Source organism: Hemitrygon akajei, chromosome 10, assembly GCF_048418815.1.
Source record: "Hemitrygon akajei chromosome 10, sHemAka1.3, whole genome shotgun sequence".
NCBI lineage: Eukaryota > Metazoa > Chordata > Chondrichthyes > Myliobatiformes > Dasyatidae > Hemitrygon > Hemitrygon akajei.
In genome coordinates, this window is record NC_133133.1 from 151209266 (window position 1) to 151231880 (window position 22615).

The window sequence follows — 22615 nt, forward strand, 5'->3', positions numbered from 1 at the left end:
GAGGGAGATCAGTGGGGAGGGACGACTGGACGAGGGAGTCACATAGGGAGCGATCCCTGTGGAAAGCAGAAAGTGGGGGGGAGGGAAAGATGTGCTTGGTGGTGGGATCCCGTTGGAGGTGGTGGAAGGTGTGGAGAACTACTTGCTGGACGCAGAGGGTGGTTCAGGTGAGGACAAGAGGAACCGTATTCCTGGTAGGGTGGCAGGAGGATGGGATGAGAGCAGACGTGTGTGAAATGGACAAGATGCAGTTGAGGGCAGCGTTGATTGGAGATTATCCCTCCCCCTCCTTGTTTCACCTGTCACCTTGTCTTTCTCCCTCCCCTCCCCCTGCCTTTAAAAACTACTGTTCATCTCTTTTTCTCCAGTCCTACTAAAGGGTCTGGGCATGAAACATCAGCTATACTCTTTTCTATAGATGCTCCCTGGCCTGCTGAGTTCCTCCAGCATTTTGTGTGTGTTGTTTTGGATTTCCAGCATCTGCAGATTTTCTCTTGTTTGTAGCTGGAACAAAATGTTGTGTTCTTTGTGAAAGTGCTTGAGTTAGGGATCAGCCTAGGGGCTGGCTGAAATTTATATTAATGCAAGGCTGGGATTCTACTGATGGTAAGTGAATATATTTGACTCGGCACTTTATTCTGCTGAAACTGAATTTGCTTTTTACTTATATAATTTTGTAACAAGTTCACCAATGTGAATAACAGACAATATAAGGCATAGTGTACGGTACATGTGTATGAAAGTTTGCCCATGTTTTGTTGATGTCTGCTGGATGTTGGCCAAGTTTTTTGTTGATGTATATATTCAGGGATGCATCATTCTTTACAAAGCATCAGTTTCCACATGTACGGTGGTGACACTGAGCACTGCTTCATCAGCTGTCGGCTTGCCTCTTATCACAAAGAGTTCAGATTGCTTTTTTGGCATCCAATACCGAATGCGTTAAAATTCTTCAAACTGATTATAGGGGCAAACAAGCCTTTAGTCCACACACAAAAAACATACACATTCCCTAATCACTGGCTCTGTCCCTCCACCTGAAACTGAGCCAGACCCCAGGAGGAATTTTGAACCATATAACGTCACCATACGCCGCTCCAATAATATTGCTTGACTCTATAACTCAGTTCCCCTGCCAATGAAATGTGTACACCTTTGTTTCCCCATGAATTTTACTAATTCTGCACACCCTCCATTATTCAGCAGAGTTTAGAAGATACTCCTGCCTGACCTAACTTGCACCAAATTGCAATCACTCAGCAAGCTTGGGCCTGCTGAACTGATGCATCCTGGTACTGTATAGTTACAGGAAATGAAATAATTTAATAATTCTCACCTCTGTTTGCATATTCTTATTTGCATATCGCACTTGCTTTAACCTCTCCAACCGTGAAAGTACAGCTTTAAGTTTCTCGGCATACACATCACCGAGGATATCGCGGGGTCTGTACATACCGGCCGTGTGGTGAAAAAGGCACAACAGCACCTCTTTCACCTCAGACGGTTGAAGAAGTTTGGTATGGGCCCCCAAATCCTAAGAACTTTCTACAGGGGCACAATTGAGAGCATCCTGACTGGCTGCATCACTGTCTGGTATGGGAGCTGTACTTCCCTCAGTCGCAGGACTCTGCAGAGAGTGGTGCGGACAGCCCAACACACCTGTAGTTGTGAACTTCCCACTATTCAGGACATTTACAAGGACAGGTGTGTAAAATGGGCCCGTGTGATCATTGGGGACCCAAGTCACCCCAACCACAATCTATTCCAGCTGCTACCATCCAGGAAACGGTCCCGCAGCATTAAAGCCAGGACCAACAGACTCCGGGACAGCTTCTTCCACCAGGCCATCAGACTGACTAACTCACGCTGATTTGAGTGTATTTCTATGTCACATTGAAATACTTACATTTTTTATTTGAATGTGAAATAAGCCTTAAGTTTCAGGACTGCAAAACAATCCACCCCGTTGCTCTAAAGCTGATTAATCTTGACGGGAGTTGAGATGTCGCTGTTTATTAATGACTTAACAGCACCGGACCGATTGTTTAATGCTCGTCTCCGGGGCTCGGCTTAGTGCTCACGGACTACAGAATCATGTCCGAATCTCCATTTTGGCGTCTGGACAGAGTCGTTTAGGGGGAGCGGCGTGATGATGTTAGTTGTGCGCTTTAGGATCGGGGTTGCAGGAGGCGGAGAGTGGTGGTGGGGTTGGTGGCCCGCAATGTACAAAGAACCATCTGGCCAAGGTAAGATGCAAGTCATTCTTCGCAGCTTTGAGGTTATCACTTTTAAAGCTGAAGCTGATGCATGATTTGTTGGATAGAATGGAAACAAATGGAAGAATTGCCAGAATTTAAAACAAGACACTGCGCCCTCCTAACGACCGCACGCACTCTTGAGCTGAGGGAAGCCTCTGAACTTAAAGATCCGGTTACTTTTAAAGTAAGAACATAAAACCACGAATGCTAATCAAGTTTAGAGGGAAAGAGAACGGCGTTTTTAATGTTTCCATCGGTTCCGATGGGGTTCCATTACATGCCGTTGCTTTAGTTCACGATATTTTTGCTTTCATCAAATCGAGTTCGCATCGTGTGAAAAAGAACGGGAAAGGTTAGTCCTGCCGCTCTGAAATATTGCACTGTATGTTGACTCCAAACGCAATCAATGCATAGAATTACTGGGCAAACCATTGATTGTTAAATGACCCGAAACTGAAACTCTGAACCAGCTGGAAAAGTTCCCCGCTCTTTTATTTACATAATCATACTTTCGAAAAATAACAGCAAGCCTCTCTGCTCTATTTACCTGACCTGAAGACTGATGTCATCCTAAACACCCACGCAAAGCCACAATTAAATAAATTCACTTTAACTTACTGAATTGTTATTTGGGACATCGAGGTACTTTGATAATCAGGAATCAGAATCGGGTTTATTATCACCGGCATGTGTCATGAATGTGCCTTTAACAGCAAGTTAATAAAGCGGGTATAATCAAAATGGTATTGAAACTGAGTTCTGAAATAGAGAGAAAAAACTAAAACCAAAAGGTTTACTGCGTGGTAAACTCATCGTTTCTGTTTTGGTTGTGATACGAAGATTAATCGTGTCTTTGTATTAGATGGTTTGCCTTTGTCATCAGATACAAACGCCATTAAAATAAGGAACATTAGAAGGACATGCAGATGTATAAATAAATAAAGAAACATTTTTGTATGCTCAGTGGGAAACCAGTCAGGGATGTTGTGCTAAATCTATTCTACATGTGGACATATAGCCAAGTAAGGGATATACAATGGCTTGAAAAACAAAACATTTTGCGTCATGTCAAATCAAAAGAAAAATTCCAAAACCTGTCAACAATTTACTAAAATATAAACAACAAAATTGTGAGGCTGAAAATGTATTCATTCCCTTTGTAATTACTGTGCTAACTTTTCTCAGGTGCAATATCTTAGTAACTCGTCCAATTTGTTGATGTAGAAAATTGGAGGATCACCTGTTTTCAATGAATTCATAAGAAGAAATACCACATCTCCCTGTAAGGTCCAACAGTGTGGTAGACTTTCAACAAAAGAGCATTCAAAACAAGTCAGGGAGATGCTAATCTGGGGAAGGGTACAAGACCATCTCAAAGGCACTAAACACATTTCAGTGCAGTCCATCATGAAAAGGTGGAAAAAATATGAGACCACAGCCATACAGTCTAGCTCAAGCCACCCCTCTAAATCTAGTCGCCAGAGAAGAATGGCACTTGTAAAAGAGGCTACAGTGACACCAACAGTCACTCTGAGTGAGCAGCAGAAGTCAGTGGCTGCAACTGGAGATGAAGGTCATGGCTCCACAATCTGTAAGGCCTTGCACAAAAGGGGTATTTATGAAAAAGTGGCAAGGAAGAAATCCTGGCTAAAAATAGCATATCCTTGCTCATAAAGACTCTGCAAAGTGTCACTTAGAAGATACTATAAAGATGTGGAAGAAGGACTTGTGGTTGGATGAGACTAAAGTAGAACTTATTTGCCTCAGCACTAAGTGGCACATGTGGCATAAATTTAATGCTGTGCAACAGCCAGTTAACACCACCCCTACTATAAAGTTTAGTGGAGGTTACATCACGCTATGGGGATGCTTTTCAGCAGCAGGGACTGGAAATACGGTCAGGGTTAATGGGAAGATGAACTACAAGGAGATCATGAATAAAAACCTGCTAGTATCTGCCAGAAAACTTAAACTGGAGAGGAAGTTCATCTTTCAGCAGGACAATGACCCAAAGCACACAGCCAGAGCAACCATGGAGTGACTTTAAATGAAGAAGACTAATGTCTTCGAGTGGCCCAGTCAGACTCATGACCTTAACCCAATCAGACATCCTTGACAAGACCTCAAGTTTGCTGTCCACCACCGCTCCTCAAGAAACCTGCACAGCTTGAGGAATTCTGCAAGCAGGAATGGGTACCCATCTTGTGCACTAGCCTACAAAGTGCCCAGGACATCTTCAGGGAGTGGTGTCTCAGAAAGGCAGCATCCATTATTAAGGACCTCCAGCAACCAGGGTATGCCCTTTTCAAACTGTTACCATCAGGTAGGAGGTACAGAAGCCTGAAGGTACACACTCAGCAATTCAGGAACATCTTCTTCCCCTCTGCCATCCCATTCCTAAATGGATGTTGACACTACCGCACTTTTTTAAAATATACACTATTTCTGCCTTTGCACGTTTTTAAAAATCTATTCAATATGTGTGTATTGTAATTGATTTACTTACTTATTATTATTATAACTGTATTTTTTTCTCTCTGCTAGATTATGTATTGCATTGAACTGCTGCTAAGTTAACAAATTTCACGTCACATGCCGGTGATAATAAACCTGATTCTGAATCTGAGAATTCTAATTCTGAAATCCTGCTCCATCACATTGTGCAAAGCTAATAGAGACTTATCCAAAAACACTACTGGCTGCTAATAGCTGCGGGAGGTGGTTCAACTTAAGTACAGAGCAAAGGGGGATGAATACTTTTGAAATGCTAAGATTTCAGCTTTTGAATTTTTAGTTTTTCATGCTTTACGATTTTCCCTGTTTGTGTGTGTGTGTGGGGGGGGGGGGGGAGGGGTGCTCTACTGCGCAAAGGAGCACGTGATTCGCAACTAAAATTTCTCACTTAGATTGATCAGAATTGCTGTTTGTAAAACTCATTTATGTGAACAAAGGTTTGGGGGCTGAATACTTTTACAAGGCACTGTATACAAAAACAAGTGTAAATATATAAAATTACAATGACAGTTCCTATGTAGCTTGTACAGGTGCATTCAGACTCATGGTTTATTGTATCCAAAAGCAGCCAAGACCAGCTCTGCATAGTTTGCATATTGATATGCACTTACTGGCTGTCGCACTTCGGGTAAACTATGCATCCCGACGGTGGAGTCATCCCGTCACAATTGCAAACGCCTGTCGATGACAGTGTTGGAAAGACGCAATAGGCCCTTCCGAAGTTGCTAAGGGAGGAGATCAAGTTCGTTTTGCCTATGTACCCTGCCCGAGGATACGATCAAATCCCACTTTTTACCTTCCATAAATCGCACCTGCCATTTATTTGCTTTTACTTCGGATTTGAAGTATTGTATACAGTACACAAAATGCTGGTGGAACACAGCAGGCCAGGCAGCATCTATAGGGAGAAGCGCTGTCGACGTTTCGGGCCGAGACCCTTCGTCTCTGTAGATGCTCCCTATAGATGCTGCCTGGCCTGCTGTGTTCCACCAGCATTTTGTGTGTGTTGTTTGAATTTCCAGCATCTGCAGATTTCCTCGTGTTTGCATTGTATACAGTATCTTAGATCGAGAGCCCGACACCACGGGAAGAAAGAGAAGGCAACTTTTCTGCCCTCTGCAACAAAAATAAACGCGGATAATGAGGACAACTATTAAAATGCGCTGATTATTTAATAATACAGCCTGGAGAAGCTGACGGGCGATCGTGTTGCCTACTGATATATGCACATGTCGTTAGTTAAAACATATAAACATATAATGTGAAACACTTCTTTAGAATACCAGGTAACTATTAGCTGATAGAGAATGAGCACAGTTTGCTAAATTAAAGTTGTATTCTCTTGGAAAATCAACTGAACTGCTGGAGGCGGGTGGGCTTTTCCTCGGGGTGCTTTTGAGATAAATTTCCTTTCATTGTCTATGAATTCCAAATTTCTTGATTTACCGGCACCCTGCTGTACATAACCCCGCGCCGATGGTTGCAAAATACAAGCGAATGCAACAATCAGGCTCTCCTATATGCTCCATTTAATTTTATAGTAATTCAAAGAAGCTATTCGAATCAGTTTAGTGAGACCCATCAGGCAAACTAACTCCTCGATAACATCTTTGACTTCGATTAACACATGGCACAACTGAGGAATTAAATGAATTACTTTGAAACAATAATCTGATATTTCAAACAACAAGGCTTCTCTGTCCACGGTTTTCCTGGATTGGTAGAACTTTTTTGCTGAAAAACAGTAAAAGGAAGATTGGACTTCGGAACAACAACTTCATTTGTGTGAGTTCCCTGGAGAAAGTGTTTGGACGCCCACCAGGCAACTGAAACGATTTAGTGATGGTCTGGTTTGGAAACTTCTTAAGTTTATTACAGTCCTCTTCCCCCCAGATATTTAGTAATCAATACATCATTGCAATGCATACATACAGCATAAACAAAACAGAGCCAAGTTCAATCGTTACAAAATTATCCACCAGCAGTATATACAACCCTAGATAAAATTGAAATAAGCACTAAAGTAAGATCTGGAAATACTGGGCAAATAGGCATCACCTGTGTGGGAGAGAAACATAGATGCCATTTCAAATGAACGTCTCAAAATAGCTATAATCAGTATGGAGGGCTTTGGTCCTTTGCAGGTGGACGGGAGTAAGCTGCTTAAATGGTTCAGCATGGACTAGATGGGCTGAAGGGCCTATTTCTGTGCTGTACTTTTCTATGATTCCATGACTCTATAATGTAAGAAGATATAACAAAGTATTACATTAAGTTCAATTAAGCTCATTGGCTAAGTCTACCAGATCTGTAACTACCCAGAGTTCCTGTTCAATAGAAATCCATATTAGGCCTCTTTATAGACAGCAAGATCTGTCGTAAACATGAACCAGAAATCCGGAATGTTTAGTTAAAGAACGGTACCTATCAGGTGTATCTGTCTAAAAGTTCAAAGCTAGTAACCTCCACTATAATGAACCTGTAAAATATTAATCAAAATTATTGTTTCATACTTTCTTTTAAAAACATGTTAGCATTTCTAATAGTTCTGTAAGAAACACGTTCTTAATAATTTCTCAGTTTAGGTGCCATTTGGAGCTTTGCTTTGAGGAAAGGATTATTATGAATGTGTAGACTTCAAAACTAGTAAATACAATGCAGGTTGCTGCTCATAGTGCCAGGAAGTGAACTATTCCAGTCTCTGGCATGAAAGCAGATTACTAGGTGGATACAAAAAAAGGTTGATGGGTGCCCTTGTGAAAATGCAACCACCCCAATATCTGACAACAGCTAAAGCTTATTTGGTCATTTTAACAAGTAAGCCCATCTTAAATTTCAGAGCCTTCGTACAGCTTGAGAAGTCCAAGAGGTTTCTGGTACATGAGCATGCAAGGTGGAGGAGCATAGAAGCCATGCAAAATGGTGGCAGAAGTACACCGCCTCACCCATAGGCCCTGTCAGGACCATCTGCCCATCTGCCCACATTGGCCTCATCAGTTACCTCAAAACCTACAAAACCTCTCGATCACAAGGGACTATCTGAAAAGGAGTGGAATGATCTAGCCTCTGAGAATACTTGCCATTTAATTAACTTACATGTCTCTAACAATAATCACTGTCAAAGCTCAATTTATAAAGTCTAGCATTTTCTGGTTTTATTCTTAATTTTATGTCTTTTGAGATGGCACCTCCGAGGCCGATACTTTAACTTTTGGTTGTAGTGTGGTCACTGACACTGTTGCACACAGCTCCTGATTTTCCTTCCCACTGGAGTAAGTATAAACCAATCAAGAGATGTAAAATGGACTATTAACTCAAAACCATCAATTTTACAATATTATGCCAAGCTAATGAAGTAATGTTCTGGGAGACATTCAAAGGACACTAAACATTTGCTTATGTCAGTTGTCCTTGATTAATGCTCCTTACAATATAATATTAATGGAGGGCAGGATGTCCCATCCAGATTGCGGTCCAGTTCAAGCTCCTTCTTCTGGTGCATGGAAAGTTGAGCAAGGTGGTATCTACTGTAAACTAACGGTGAGAATGAAAAGAAGCTGTCGATGCTGAAAATCCAAAGCAGAAATAGAAACACTGGAATGTTGTCTCTGCTTCTCTTCCCACAGAGGTCGTCCAAATGCTGAGCGTTTCCAGCATTTCCAATTTTGTCGCCAACCTAAAGTTGCATTGTTGCTTCTCAGGTTAGATCAAAATTAGGCTGAGCCATAGGGATTCAAAAACTCTGCATTTCCAATTAAATAGCTTGATATTTTGCTGATTTTCAATTTGATTTCATCAACATATTTATGCTGATTTTATATGCAGCAATTTATAAAGAACACTGAAGAAAATAACACAGAGCATGGAATAGTACAGCACGGGGACAGACCCTCTGATTCATCATGCCGCTGTAAACTATAATGGCAATCCCATCCCCCAGCACATGGTCTGTATTTCCCCATTCCCTAACTGTCCAAATGCCACTTAAATATTACTTTTGTATCTGCTTCTACTACCTGCTAGCATGTTCTTTGTGTAAAGAAAATTTTGCCCAGTACACCTCCTTTAAATAATCCCTCACTCACCTTAAAGCTATGTCATCTAATATTTAAGATCTCCACCCTGAGAAAAAGACCCTGGATATCTACCTTATCTACACCTCTCATAATTCTATATATTTCTGTCAGATCTCTCCTCAGACACTGTCACACACCAGAGAAAACAAACCAACATTGTCCAGCCTCTCTTTCTAGCTAATTATCTCCAATCCAGACAATATCGTGGTGAAGCTCTTCTGCACCATCTCCACAGCCCCACATCCTTCCTGCAATGTAATGACCAGAACTAAACACAATACTGTTCTTTAAACACAGTACTCCGAAGCTTTATACAGATACAGTGTTATTTTTATTTTCAATCAATTGTTTATTAAAGAGTTCCCTAGTAGGATAAGATGGACTCTTACATTCAAAATCTACCTTGTAATGATGTTTCATCTTATTGCCTTCCACACTCCTTATTCTGCAGTCATCTACATTGTTTTACCTTGTACTGTTTCAATGTTCTGTGTAATGAACTGATCTGTATGAACAGTGAGTAAAATTGTTTTTCAATGTACCTCAGTACATGTGACAATAATAAATCAATTCCAATTCCAATTCCAAGGCCCTAGCCGATGAAGATAGGCATTCTATATGTCTTCATTACCAACCTATCCACTTGTGTTGCTGCTTTTAGGGATCTATAAATTTCACCCAAATATCTCTCTGTATGTTAGTGTTCTGAAGGAACCTGCCATTTACTTTATACTTCTGTCTTGCGTTTGATGCCACAAAATACATCAACTCCCCCTTGTCTGGATTAAACTCCTTCTGCCATTTTTCCACCCAAATTTACGAATTATCTATATCCTGCTCTGTCCCTTGACAACTTTCCTCATTACCTGCAGCTCCACCATTTTTTTATGTCTTCATCATCACCAATATGTTCATCAAGATGATTTCAGTAAATATTACAACGTAAAATTGTATACATATTGCAAACAACAAAAGTTCCAGCGCTGATCCTCACACACTACTGATTATGGACCCCACAGTCAGAGAAACATCCCTCAACCACCTCCATGACCAAATCACTTCACTGTGGATCCCCATCTGTCTTGATCTGAAGAAAACCATAGAAGGAAGTAAGAAATGCAGTGGACCATCTGGTCCTTGAAGTCAGCTCTGCAATTCAATATAATCATGACTGATCTGCCTTAGGCCTTAATTGTTCTAACATGCATGTTCCACACTGCCTTCAATTCCCCAAATATTTAACAATGGTGCAACTCCAGTTTAAATACCTCCAGTGGTCTAGATTACATAATCTTCTAGTATACAGACTTCCAGAGATTCACCACCCTCTACAAAAGAAATTCTTGCAAACCTCAGTTTTAAATGAGTGCCTCTTAACTCCTTGTTTGAGATTCGCCCACTAGTTGAAACAGCATCATCCATGTTGACATGCCCTGTTATATTCTTATGTTAATAAAATCATGCCTTATTCTTCTAAACTCCAAAAGATATAAATCTAACATTTTCGCTAGTTGTGTTTGGTCAGCCTTCTCATCCAAGTATTCACCTGTTGAATTTCTTTAGGAATGTTTTAAAATACCATTCATGTTAATAGTAGTGTGTAACAGCAGTGTATTCTATCTACAAGATGCATTGCAACAACACACCGAAGTTCCTTAGGCAGTACCTCCCAGACCCACGGCCATGACCATCTAGAAGGACAAGAACAGCAGATACCTGGGAACACCACCACTTGGAAAACCCCCTCCAAGTCACTCAGAGATTCTGACCTGGAAACCTATCGCTGTTCCTTAATTGTCGTTGGGTCAAATTCATGGAATTCCCTCCCTAACAGCGCTGTGGGTGTACCTACACCTCAGAGACTGCAGAGTTCAAGAAGGCAGCTCATCACCACCTTCTTGTTTATAGACATTTTTAATCTTTACGTCTCCCAGTGGAGGGTGCCCTCCTGCTTCAAAACATCCACATTGTTCCCGTATCTAAAAAGACCAAGATAACATGTCTGAACGACTGGCATCCTGTTGCACTCACCTCAATAATAAGCAAATGCTTTGAGAAGCTGGTCAAGGACTACATCTGCAGCTTGCTACCAATCGCACTGGGCCCCCTACAATTTGCCTACCAACACAACTGATCAACAGACGACACAATAGCCACAGCTCTACACACCGTCCTTACACATCTGGAGAAGGATGCTTATGTGAGAACGCTGTTCTTAGACTACAGTTCAGCATTCAACACCATAGTTCCCTTCAGGCTCGAAAAGAAGTTCAGAGACCTCGGCCTTCACCCTGCCTTGTGCAGCTGGATCCTGAACTTCCTGTCAGATCGCTGGCAGGTGGTAAGAGTGAGCTTCCTCAACTCTGCCCCTCTGACACTCGACACAGGTCGAGGGTCTGTGTACTAAGCCCCCTCCTTTACTCTCTGTATGCCCATGACTGCTATTTAAATTTGCTGATGATACTACATTGATTGGCCTAATCTCAAATAATAATGAGGCAGCCTACAGAGAAGAAGTCATCACCCTGACACAGTGGTGTCAAGAAAACAACCTCTCACTCAATGTCACAAAAACAAAGGAGATGACTGTGGACTACAGAAGGAATGGAGAAAGGCTAACCCCTATTTACATCAATGGATGTGGAGCTGAGAGGATGAACAGCTTTAAGTTCCTCGGCATAAACATCACCGAGGATCTCACGTGGTCTGTACATACCGGCTGTGTGGTGAAAAAGGCACAACAGGGCCTCTTTCACCTCAGACAGTTGAAGTAGGTTGGTATGGGCCCCCAAAACCTAAAAGCTTTCTACAGGGGCACAATTGAGAGCATCCTGACTGGCTGCATCACTGCCTGGTATGAGAACTGTACTTCCCTCAATCGCTGGACTCTTCGGAGAGTGGCGTGGACAGCCCAGCGTATCTGTAGATGTGAACGTCAGGACATTTACAAAGACAGGTGTGTAAAAAGGGCCCAAAGGATCATTGGGGACCTGAGACACCCCAACCACAAACTGTTCCAGCTGTTATCATCTGAGAAACAGCAGCATAAAATCCAGGACAAACAGGGTCCGGGACAGCTTCTTCCACCAGGCCATCAGACTGATTAATTGATGTTGATGCAATTGTATTTCTATATTATATTGACTATCCTGTTGCACATAATATTTACTATAAATTACTATAAACTGCACATTGCACATTTAGACAGAGACGTAATGTAAAGATTTTTATTCCTCCTGTCTATGAGGGTTGTAAGTAATAAAATCAATTCAATTCAATTCTCAAGGGCAATTAGGGATGGGCAATAAATGCTGGATAGCTGGCAATGACCACATCACATAAACGGAATTTTTTTTTAAAAAAATAAATAAATACATACATACATACATAAACCTTCTGGTTCTGATACCTTGTTAAGCTGTAGTTTCTACTTATTGTTCCTGGTTCAAAATATCTTCATAGCTTGAGCTCAACAGCATATTTTAACTAAGTAGCTGTTCAGGAATAAGGAATTTCTTTCCGTCCTTGGATAGTGATGGTGAGCCGCAAAGAGCTATACAGTGATACAGCACAGAAACAAGCCCTTTGACCCAAGAAGAACATACCGACCATCACCCACACATTTACAATCCTTATAAACTAATGCCATTTTATGCTCTCTGCTTTCCCATCAACCTACACATTAGGAACAATGTACAATGATCAATTAACCTATTAACTGCAGACATTTGGGATATGGAAGGAAACCAGAGCACTTGGAGGTCGAAGAGAAAATGTACAAAATTATATTGAAAGTCAGGATTCTAATATTAATTGAAATATTAATGTAATGTAATGCTGTGATAGTAAAGAACCACTCCCATAACATCAGTGCCATAAATCAGTGCATCTTCCCTCTAAAACGTGAACAGTGATATGATACATAATGATTTCTACACATTCCACATTTCACATTTCCCTCATCAGTATATCCTCCTCCCCGTCTCTCACAAACCCCTGAATATAGTTCAAAGTTCAAAGTAAATTTATTATCAAAGTACATATATGTCACCATATACAACTCTGAGATACATTTTCTTGTGGGAATGCTCAATAAATCCAGAATAGAATAATAACCATGGCAGAATCAATGAAAGGCCACACCAACTGGGTGTTAAACCAATGTGCAAAGACAAGAAACTGTGCAAATACAAGAATTAAGTAATAATTTTATATATATATAAAAGCAAAAAATATTGAGAACATGAGATGAAGAGTCCTTGAAAGTGAGTCCATAGGTTGTGTGAACATTTTAATAATAGGCAAGTGAAGTTGAGAGAAGTCATCCCCTTTGGTTCAAGAGCCTGATAGTTGAGGAGTAATAATTGTTCCTGAACTCAGCGATGTGAGTCCTGAGACTCTTGTGCCTTCTTCCTGATGGCAGGAGCCAAAAGAGAGCATGACCTGGGTGGTGGGGGTCATGAAGATGGATTCTGCTTTCCTGCATCAACACTTCATGTAGATGTGCTCAGTGGTGGGGAGGATTTTACCGGGGGGAGGGGGTGGTGGTAATGGGCCCTATCCACTACTTTTGGTAGGATTTTCCATTCAAGGAGATTGGTGTTTCCATACCAGGCTGTGATGCAGCCTGTCAATATACTGTCTGCCGCACATCTATACAAGTTTGTCACTTATCTTCTTCCTAGACTGCCACCTTGAGCTGCTTGTTCATATTCATTACTCCTAGTCTTCATTGTTCTTGCTTGCTTCAGAACTTCTCAGGCATTGACACTCTATAGTCAACTCCAACCATTCTTCTACTCATATTCACCCCTATTCAATCCCCCTACAACCCTCAATATCACCTCATTCTACAAAACAGCTTCATTTCACACTCTTTACACACTCACATGTTACTTAGCATTCCACAGCAACCTTCCAATTTTCCTGATCGTTACTTCCATTTGTATACATCCGCCAACCCTACTCTCACAGCCAAGTAGTACTCTAATTGTTCCTCTAACCTTCTCCACTCTCTGCATGTCCTCAGTCTGACTCCGCTCTCTAACCCTTCACTCCCTCCCTGCTACAGAAACAATTACTCCTGCTCTACTTTCCATACATCCTCACTCCTAGTCCATTCAGCCTCACTACAATACACTCTCCACCCCTTCACTCTCATCTCTTTCCACATACCCTCAATCCTCTTTCACTCACCACACACTCCTAGTCCCCACTTTCACGCCTTCTCCACAAAACCCTTGTTCATCCCCTCTTGTCCAATCACTCTCACTTCAATACCATTCCCACCTCACTATCCACACATTAAACTACTGTCTACACTCAGTCCTATTCTTTCCCTAACATTACTCAATTCCACCCCAGTCCTGTCTATTCTTTATATCCTCTTTCACCCCTGCACACACCCTAACACATACTTCTTGCCACATATCTTTATTCCTGTCCCACTCTCTCTGCCTCTCTTTAACTCATCCCTGATGGTTCACACCCCGCTCGTTCCTTCCACCTGTTCAATGCATCCCTTGCCTTCCATTTCCTCACTCCTATCTTATTCTGCATGGATCATCATTGACTCTCAACTCTTTCTTACTATTGACAGCCTCAGAACACTTTCCTCCTTTTATCTCATCTACTCTTCACACATCTTTCACTCCCTTGCCACAAAACAGCTTGACTTCCATCTAACTACTGATACATGCTTAATACTCCAACACTTTCTAAAGAGCCTCATTTCTCCCTTGCGTTCTTCCCAAGCTCATTCCTACTCCACACACCTGCCCACTCTACAAACCACTCTCTTCTACCTCCCTTTCCAGACAACTCCACCCCACTCTCTCTGTTACTACTTGTAACAAACACACTGCCTATTTCATGCTCCACTCATACCTAGTCACATCTCTCTCTGCACTCACCCATCACACCTACTCCACACCTAATCCTTTCTCCCTTCAATTTCAATCAACGTCTGAACTTTCCAGCCACATACTCCCACCCCAATCTTCACACACCCCATTTATTCTACAAAATTCGGCCGACAGCACACACCACCCCTCCTCAGCATCCAGTCCCTCACATTCTCTGAATCATTGCTCCGTTTAACCAGCGTGGGACGGTGGGTTAACATTTTCTGTAGGGTAGTTCGGTTAATTCTTTAACCCCATCGCACAACCGAACTAATGCTTTAACTCCATCAGCCCCCGCCGATGTTTACCCCGGGGACTCAGACAGAATCCTCATCGAAGCAACAATATGAAAGCCCTGTTCCCCGGAGATTGCTTCCCTTATTCGCGTAACTCCATCAAAAGGAAGATATTTCCAGATAATCTTTATATTTTTGGCTGCGACATTACCGTAGTATATAAAAACCTGGGGTTAATAACCTATTTGAGTTGATAACAACCTTATCTCAGTTCCACGGCAGGAGAACGCTGTTGATCTCAGACTGGTGCTGGGAAGTAGCAATGGGGGAGTAGAAGGAGAGGCGGTGAAGGGAAGGGGGGGGGGGTGGAGGGTGTCTTTCTTGATACGGTTTATTTTCTTGTAGATCCGGCCTCAAATTCCTATGTCCGTTGAGCATAGCGGCACCCCGTAGTGCTCCTTACATCCAGGTACGTCCATGACCGGGAGGCGAGTCATTGCTCCAAGTTTTTGTCAATGGGCACTAAATGCCCCTGATGTGCGTTGTCACTGCCGTTAAGTCATTGGGAGGTTGGAACACACACACACACACACACACACACACACACACACACACACACACACACACACACACACACACACACACACACACACACACACACACACACACACACACACACACACACACACACACACACACACACACACACACACACACACACACACCTAGAGCTGGCCACTGGTCAGTAGTCCTGTTGAAAATTGTTGCGCCTACTCGGAACTCCTCGCGCCCAGCTCCAGCAGTTGGAACTGCCAGCTCTGTGTGGAGGTGGACATTTACATTTGCAACCTGAAGTTCGTCGTGTACTCCGTGAAATAATCTAGTATTTTGACCAAATATAACTGTTCGCACAACCGAACTAATAAACCTCGTGGGAGGGAACTCCACGGGTATCAGTGTCGCCGACTAAAACGCCAGCCGAAAATATTCAATATTTTAAAAGAAATCAAAGTATTTAAGCATTCTACGAAGTGAAGCAGACCTGAGAAATATCAGCAAGGTCTTGTCCGTTCCCTCTCCGACAATCGCATAGTTGGTTAAAAACATTACTGAACAGTGTGGTCTGTTGCGCTTCCAAACCTGCACGGGGGTTTAAAACGGAGCCTCGTTTCTCTGCAGAGAGAAAATCTTAAACCGCTTTCTGATGAATGTCCGCATATGACTCAAGTAGATGGGTGTGAGGGGACGTGGGGGATATGGGGCCGATAAGCGACTGAAGCGGACTGATATTTTGTTACATAAATGAACTACTAAAGGAACCGTTCTGGCACTTTGAAGTGCCATTGCCAAGTGTAAGCGGCTGGAGCTATCGAGCTCTTCCGCGGGAAGTTGCATTTGATTCCGCCAGAAATGGGGAAACCTACCCTTGGGCAAATCGACGTCATTCTGCAAAATCTATAATCACAGATGTAGTTTCCCGGTGCTGAGGCTTCCGGGGGCTTTCGGGATATATGCATTATTGATTTACCGTTATGCATAATGCAGCATAAATCAAAAATCAGAGAGAACATGATACCCGCCCCCTCCATTGTTTCTCAGGAAGAAAGCAAACATGCCCGGAGACTCTGCATTTAACCCTTTGTGTTTACACCTCGGCCAAGACTGGTCCAGATGTTGTGTGTGTGTGTGTGTGTGTGTGTGTGTGTGTGTATGTGTGTGTGTGTGTGTGTGTGTGTGTGTGTGTGTGTGTGTGTGTGTGTGTATGTGTGTGTGTGTGTGTGTGTGTGTGTGTGTGTGTGTGTATGTGTGTGTGTGTGTGTGTGTGTCTGTAGGGGAGGATGCTCGCAGCAGAACATAAAGAACCTACTAACATTTGTACGTCAAGGGAGAGTTGAAATTGCTTGCAAAATCAGTAAGAGTGGAATTGTATCAGAAAATGAGTCAAGATCGAAAATTATATTATTTCCCTTATTCCAGTAAAACCACCCCATCCAAAAAAAACTAATTTACGCTTCACAAGAGATCGTTTGTTTCAAAAGAAATGGCATGCAATTCTTTGTTCTGTGTTGATTAGTTTATACTCGTACCTATTGTAACGATCCTGTTGTAGTCTTAGGCATTGCCCCAGGCGTTCTTGATTCCAAAACTGAAATATCTATTTTCGCTGTACTGTATAATAAAAGAGAGTCATAAGGTGAAATAGCGTTGTTACTATATTGTGTCTGAGCCGTAGCAGTCTTTTAACAATCGCAATGGCTTCAACACTGTCTGATGGTCAGAGAGAACAAAGAATAGCGTGTTCGCCTACTGCAAGCCAGAAGTGATAAAGACACTTACTCAGTATAAATGGGTACCACATTAACTAGACAGCTCTGAGGTGCTGGCGCTACCATTTCAGCATCTCTTCGCACTAGATAAGCGCTGTCCTGCTCTAAATCACTACTAGCTCCGAAGGGACTGCTATCTGTCAAGTGCCGATGATGAATAATGCCGTGTCGGTTTCAGAATAGCCAACACAAAGCGCCTCTGACTACACATCCAATAAGTCACTTAAGGAGTTTGGTATGCAGGAGTACAAGCCTTTGGCGAAGATACTCGTGCACTTAATAGTGATTAAGACCTGTTTTTCGGGATAGCGCGAGTTGTAGGACTGAATCTAGAGTAATAGATGTGCCAGTTTGGGATGAGCGCTAGGGTTTCGCCAGAAGTGTAGATCCATACAGAGATTTGAGTTGATATGTGAAGATTGAAAATATCGAGACCTACGGCGTCAAAACCAATTAAACTGAATTTAGGCAACTAATGTTCATATTGATACCACAAACACCATTATACCCGCTGCCTTTGTCATCATGCGTTCGATTTCTTTCAGAGACAGCAGGATTACAGGATCTTTCAATCCTAATAATCCACGTTTTTGACCTCAGCTACTATAGTAGAAGAGCCGAGCTGCGTTTCGCTTTCTAATCGCGCTCCATCAACAGAGAGACCCAGGAATAGCTCGTATCTAACCAATACGAAGTAAGAAATACGCAGACATAAATCGACCGTGTGGTTTTGCAACTCATCATTTGGAATCGTGAGCAATATACAAGATTTGGAGAAGCAACCCGCACCAACACAATTAGATAGTGACTGTTTGCGAATTGTATTTAGTTAGCCCCTTACCTGAAATCCGGCTTGTGAAGTTGAGCTCAGATAGCGAGATTTGCAGATCCAGCACTCGAGCCTTCTTTGACTCGGCACTCTTGGACTGATCCAGCGTCAGTTAAAAGTGTCAATGCTCATCCTTCTCTTTCATACCTTCCAGTAGTCTCTGTAGGCGAGGCGATTGACAAAACAGTTTTGAAACGTCAAAACGCACTGAAAGTAGATAGCTGATAGGAGCTGTCTGCTACATAGCTGCGAACGCTTTGGGACGAAAGAAAGCCTTAACTGAAGATACCCTGACAATTGTGGTGTCTTCGTGTAATGGACGGGAGGTCAATAAGGAGCAACGTGCCGCTTGGACCATCTCTCGTTTCGGATGGAAGAAAATAAGGGAGTTGCACTGAGAAACTAGAGCACTGCGACAAGGAACGTTCCCTGCAAAATACTGATAGTCGCTAACATGGTGCAACTGTTCAAACATTACTGTCCATGCTGTCATGAATATCTCGGCGCTTTAAGTATTCACGATAGTAATAAACCCCGAGTCGCTAACTCGGATGAAAGCTTTAGTTTTACACAACAGAACCGAATGAACTAATTTGGCAGCTACTCTACACAAGGCATTACAATCCCTTTATATGGCGAAGCATTTAAAAGTGTGACGTGCGTCCGACGCCGCCAATAAAATAAACAGTTGCACCTGATTTGGTGCAACATTGCAACATCTCTAGGATCGACCTCTTATCAGCAATTTTCACATTACTGCAGAATTCGGACCTACTGCTTTTTTAAAAAATTACTTTTGAAGTCTGACATCAATAAAATTCTAGCGCTAAGGGCACAACAGGTCAAGGATAACAAACGGCCATCTGATCGAATGATTTATCCAAGTACCTTAACTCAGTGCCGCCTAATTTGCGGAGCCGATCTCGCAAGAAGTTGTATTGCAATAATGATCAGATCATCACCCGAAATCTAACATCACACTCCGTATAACCGCTGTCCGATTGGCTTAAAGTGACCAAGTAGCAGTTAGAACCCAGGCAATGAATCGGCTAAAAGATTTATTTTCATTGAGTTTTTTAAACGTACCTGTTGTCAATTCGCTTCAGGTGATGACCTATAGCGCTTTCTTTCTTCAGGCAAGAGATCGCAACATGCTGGAAGCTGACGGGAATTTTATATATGCAGTGCCTGAAATTGACTGAACCCTGATAAGTGGGATCGATACAGTACACAATCCATTAAACGATAATCATCGCTCACATCTCTGCTGAGTGTAAAGAATGGTATCGTAGGGGGTGGGGAATGGAAGACCGCGGTCAGTGAAGAGGAGTAGGGGAGTTGTAGAGGTAAATATGAGCCCGGGATCTCAGCTATCCTGTGAACTTAAATATAGTATATACCTTTCAGAGAACAAGTCCACAGTCCCTTCGCCCCAGCTTGCAACGCGTACGCTTTGGCCGAAAAGCTTCGCATCTGGAGTGCGAGTGCTTGTATTTATTTGTCCAAATATCTTGTGAAACTTTAGCTGCTGTTGGCTGCCCATAGCGAATACAATCCCTGAGATCCTGCAAATGAAAAGCTTGGACACTTAAATGTGGTTCTGTGATAATCTTCTAGTCTGTGGTAATGAGTCCTCATGCATTCCAGCGCTATCTCCGGATTAACTAATAGTCTCTCGACTGCCTTATGGAAGCGACGCCAGTCTTCCCCCCGCCCCAGAGCACATTCCCCAGCCCCAACTCCAGATATTTCCACCGGGTTTTATTCTCGAGGATTTCCTTTCTTTAATCATGTTCTCATCTGGCTCTGAGAATTGGTAACTTCCACTGCATAATAAACTAAGTTACACTTTACAATGCTTGGAGGTTCATTATGACCCTGACTTCTCCCCTTCCTTTCCAGTCCTGAAGAAGGGCTTCGGCCCGAAACATCGACTGTTTACTCTTTTCCATGGATGCCGCCTGGCCTGCGGAGTTCCTGCAGCAGTGTGTGTGTGTGTGTGTGTGTGTGTGTGTGTGTGTGTGTGTGTGTGTGTGTGTGTGTGTGTGTGTGTGTGTGTGTGTGTGTGTGTGTGTGTGTGTGTGTGTGTGTGTGTGTGTGTACCTCTCTCTGAGCCCATGCCTTCTACTTTTAGACACCCGGGGAAGAGAAACATATTGAGCCTATCTACCCATATCAGTATAAAATCAAATTATCCGTCCGTAATTTTATACTGATAACTCCGGCAAGTCGCTCTCTGCTTCCTTTGTTCCAGGAAAACAGATCCAGCCTATCCAATCTCTCCTTATGACTCACGCACTTCAAACCGGACAGCATCATCATGAACCTTCAAAACACCATCTCTAGCTAATTCACAGCGTTCCTGTAGCATGCTGAGCGGAACTGTACACAATGCTCCAAGTGCATCCTAACCAACTTTTGTTGAACTGTAAGAGAACGTTCAAATTCTTATATTCGGCACTTCGCTGATGTAAGATTCCTTTACCGCGCGTCCATCTGCGTCTCCACTGCAAGGGAATGATATACTCGTGTCGCTACGTCTCCGTTCAACGGCGCTCTCCATGGTCCTGCCATTCAGTGTGCATGCTCTCTCTGGGTTACCTTTCCAAAATACATCACTTTCACACTTGCTTGAGTTGTGTTCCATCTGCCATTGCTTGGCCCAGTTTCCAGTTGATATCCAACCTGTGCTAACCAGAGAAAATCTATTTTACTGTCTATTACACCACCAAATTTGGTGCCATTTGTAAACTTTCTAATCAGGCTCCCAAAGCAATCCAGCAAACCCCCTCCACTCTTACCTCCATCTACATCGCACCAAAAAGATTCGTATTCCTGAGCATTGAGTTACCAGGTCTGCCCACCCTTCAATAGTGTTTCCATAATAGCTATAATGTCATAATCCCATCTGCCAGTCCATGTTCCGAGCTCATCTGCCAGAACCTTGAGGACTCTTACGTTGAAGTTAATGCAAACCTAATCTAATCTGCTGCTTCAACTTCATTTACCAGCCTGATCCCCACAAAACTCGATACCTCTATAATACAAAATTCTTTTTCAGTCTTGGTTACAAAAAGTCCAGAGCTATGGCCGAGAGCTCAAGAACTTCACTAACTACTGAATGTAGCACCTCGCACATCCCAGGTTAAAATAGCCGATAATATATTTCAGTCCCCCCCCACCTCACTCCCCAAGCAGCAGAAGATAGACCCTTACAACATCACAGGCATGTAATCCGACCATTTTCCTGTGGGCCTTTTACATTTCAGCTCTCATTTTTCTCAACACCGGGAAGTGCGTACCCATTTGGCCATTTCTTCCTCATAAGTTAACGCACTCATCCATGGAATAATTCCAGCAAACTTTCGCCGCATCACATTCAGGGCCGCGTATCCTTTCTAAAATTAAGGAGACCTAAACCGCACCACCGGCAGTTCCTTGCTGGTTTTCTCTGAACTTTCAAATCCTCTTTGCCCAGGGGCGGGGAAGAGCGTGGGAATCAAAATTATTCTGCTGTCATGCCCTGTCGTAGTGGTCACGACCTTTGACCGCATTCTAACTGTACTTCTCGGAAGTGGGTTGGCTCACGTTGCCGCTGAGTGCAGAGTGCCGAGTGATCGTGATATGGACATTCTTCCCACGCAAGTTTAACCTTGCGCTGTATTTTAATAGTAGAATAACCCCAGAGGCGAGTATTAGTCTATTGGAAGCTTAATGCAAATCACACGGATGATGTGGTAAGAATTTGCTAATATTCTGTAAGGTTCTTGCGTTCAAAAGAGAATTGGGAAGCTCCACAGCAAATCAAAAGTTGAAGTGATAACTTCGCAAGGTTTTGACAGTTCATTTTCCCATAACTCCAATGTCAAGTACAGGTGGTTTGGTTAGGCCCTAGGTATGATTTACACTGGTTTGTCATCAGACTCAACAAAGCGTAATCGCATAAATAAAGGCACTCCATATATATCGCGCGTAAGACCTGTCTAGACTTTTGATATACTGTACAAAGCATCACTGGTTTAAAAACGACTTCCAGTTGTCTGAATAAAGGAGAGTCCCTCACCAGAGTGAGCAAAATGACGATGGTAAAAATAATTTATCAGACAAGTGAGCTAAGAGTTCGAGCGATAAGGCCACGTAGCTCTGCTGGTCACAACGGGTGGAATTGACAAGCAAAGAAATTTCGCGTGATTCTATGTGGAAGTCAGCGTGGAACTTGATGGTTATGACTTTGTTAGAAATGATGATTAATACGCACATATGCATCGATGACTCTTTTATCTAAGCCCAATGAAGCACAATTCCCCTTTTACTTTCGCCGTAGCTGGCGCTAACTGCAATGACTATTAACCATGGCTAGATCACGATGTTTAAACGATTACCCGGCGTTATCCAGAGAAATAAACATCAAAAAGTAGATTGTACGGCAAAGAGCAAATTGTGGGCGGTGAATAGCGCAGGCACAAACACGA

At 42.7% G+C, this 22615-nt stretch overlaps 1 protein-coding gene across 3 annotated transcripts in view; it reads right to left on the reverse strand.

The window, feature by feature from the left end:
* LOC140734825 (muscarinic acetylcholine receptor M2-like) overlaps positions 1-19326 on the reverse strand; it is a 74340-nt gene extending 55014 nt beyond the window's left edge. Inside the window, exons 1-2 of one of the 3 annotated variants that reach the window (XM_073059399.1) lie at positions 18156-18802; positions 17075-17156 (exon numbers count right to left, since the gene is read on the reverse strand). The gene's annotated coding sequence lies outside the window, so the exon portion shown is untranslated. Of the gene's footprint in view, positions 1-17074; positions 17157-18155; positions 18803-19229 lie in introns of those variants that run through there. The other 2 variants (XM_073059401.1, XM_073059400.1) reach the window with 2 other exon arrangements.
* Positions 19327-22615: the final 3289 nt, after the last annotated feature.